The 2,467-nt window shown below is 46.1% G+C and overlaps 1 non-coding gene across 1 annotated transcript; it reads left to right on the plus strand.

Annotated features, from left to right (window-relative positions):
* Positions 1-900: 900 nt before the first annotated feature.
* Positions 901-971, plus strand: Trnag-ccc. Its single transcript has one exon. It is a non-coding gene; the product is annotated as a tRNA-Gly (tRNA).
* The last annotated feature ends 1,496 nt before the right edge of the window (positions 972-2,467 follow it).

The raw sequence follows: 2,467 nt of genomic DNA on the forward strand, positions 1-2,467 counted from the left end.
AATTCTGGTTGATAGAATAAAATTAAACACGATGACTTTCTTCAATTTATTTTCTGGGTGTGGCTGATAAATGGCCATCACCTAGGTCAAGGATAGAGCGTTGATCTCCATCGACCCACACTGTGCAGGTAACCTTAGTCATCACCCACTCCACATACAGCCACCGTTCTGATTTCTCTTTCCCTCTCAGTCAGGTTTAAGCATCATGAGGTTTCTGAAGTGGGGATGGAGGGGATGAGCGTGTGGGTGGATTTAGGCCTCTTCCTTTTTGCTCTTGTCCATCTCCTGGGTGGCTTTAAGGATGGCATGACTTTACACACAGATGATACTCAATTAGTATACTAACTACTTTTTCCAGCGGTCGCTTATGAAACAGATGTTGTCCGCTGGAAGGCTACCTGCCCTGCAAAGTAAACAACTCACAAACCTGGGACCCCGCCCCCGCCCGCCCCCTTCTTCCGGCCCGAACCTGCTGGGACAGAATGTGCAGTGCTCAAAGAAGGTTCTTATCAGTCTGTGTGTGTCACACAGGTGGGGTGTTGTCTGGGACCCATACCAAGTGTGTTTTTGACTACTGAATTGAGCATATTTTTGGTCACTGGTGAGAACCACAGTTTCAACTGGAACTAGCATTTCCCTTCTAATGAGCGGAAACTCCCAGGCAGAAGTAGAAAGAATTCTGTTGGTCATGCCTCGAAACTCCTAGAATGACAAATTTGGCCTAGGTTTATCATAGTCTAGCATCTAGGAAGGTCTGTGCTTCCCTCCTTTATACTGGAAATTTAAAAAATCTCATGACGAAACGTCGGTTTACATTGCTATTTTTCGGTAGAAGTTCATTGAGATGCATAGCTTCTCTTACCTTTTCCTGATGCACTGTCAGCCAGCTCCCCTAACAGTGCATTGGTGGTTCAATGGTAGAATTCTCGCCTCCCACGCGGGTGACCCGGGTTCGATTCCCGGCCAATGCAGTGCGTTCTTTTCTCTCTGCTACCTACACGTTTTTCTCATTGTGAAATTAGAATCCAAGACTTGGACCAGAATCCAGGCTGGATTTTGCTGGAAGTGTCAGTGTTGAACTTTTCTAGCTGTGGCGCAGGCAGGAGTCCAGGCGCAAATTTACAAATATTAGATATCACTACCAAAGCTGTTCAACTATTTTCCAGTTCTGTTTCTATTCAGTCACCCTTACCCTGAGATTTTTATTCTCATGCGAGGAGGTGGTTTCACACCGATATTCTAGGCAGGAAAAGGGGCTCTAAGAATACCGCTCTGCTGTTTCTCAACATACCCGAACCGCAGTTACCGAGAAGTCAAATACAAGTCTCATGTTTAGAATGATTTTCACCAGAACAATCCTTTCTGAGGACAATATGTGAGGACAACAGCTAAAGAAAATCCTAACCGTAGAGAAACGTTATTCCACCAGGACTAAATTCCACAAATTCAGATTAGGAGTTCTTTGGGGGAGGGAGGAGTTATTCCGATAAACCCGGGTTCGACTTTAAGCAATTACACAAAGATTTCCCGCGATTGGAGCGTCACTATTATTTCATGTATGAAAGCAAAATATGCGTACACAAAAGCCTCAAAAAACAGCCTCTGAACAAGAACTCGGTTGGTATGGGACATCGTCGTCTTCAAGCGTTACAGATTAAAAGGAAAAACAAAACAAGTAGTGGGCGCTTAGGAGTGATGGAAAGAGCTCCATTACCTGCTGTGGCCGTGTGGATTTCGCTTCCTTTTACATACGTCTAACACACCTCACCGCTCTTGCTGCCTTTCTCAGAAACACGCGTATCTTCTGTGTACGTGGCCCCACTGTCCCTCCCACGCCATGCTAAATCTCTTGGGTTTCCTAGGTGACAGGCAGCCGGGGAAGCCCTTTGAGCGCCCTTGATCTGCATAGACACCCCTCCCCCCTCCCCGACCCTCCCACACCCCTGCTTTTCTTAGACATGTCCTGCCTTCCACTGTGGACCTACCTTCATCCCATTTTCGCCACCTTATTGGCTCATTGGCAAACTTTGGAATGCTGCTTTAAGCATCCCCCTCTTGTCCCCACAGCCTGTGCTCATGCTGTGCATTCTTCCTCTTCCGGTGCGTAGGCCATTCTCACCATGAATTCTGCTTCTTCCAAGTTTGTAGACCGCCGTGATCTATTGCTATTGTTTTTTTTTTTGTTTTTTGTTTTTTTTTTTTTTGGTTCTTTTTTTTCGGAGCTGGGGACCGAACCCAGGACCTTGCGCTTCCTAGGTAAGCGCTTGCTATTGTTTTCGTCTAAACAGTCCTTTTGTTTTGTTTTTCCAAGACAGAGTTTCTCTATGTAGCCTTGGCTGTCTGGGAACTCGCTCTGTAGACCAGGCTGTCTTCAAACTCAAGAGATCTTCCTGCTTCTGCCTCCGAGTGCTGGGATTAAAGTCATGCACCACCACTGCCGGACATCAGTCAATTTTTTTTTTTCCCA

This window comes from Rattus rattus, chromosome 3 (assembly GCF_011064425.1).
Source record: "Rattus rattus isolate New Zealand chromosome 3, Rrattus_CSIRO_v1, whole genome shotgun sequence".
NCBI lineage: Eukaryota > Metazoa > Chordata > Mammalia > Rodentia > Muridae > Rattus > Rattus rattus.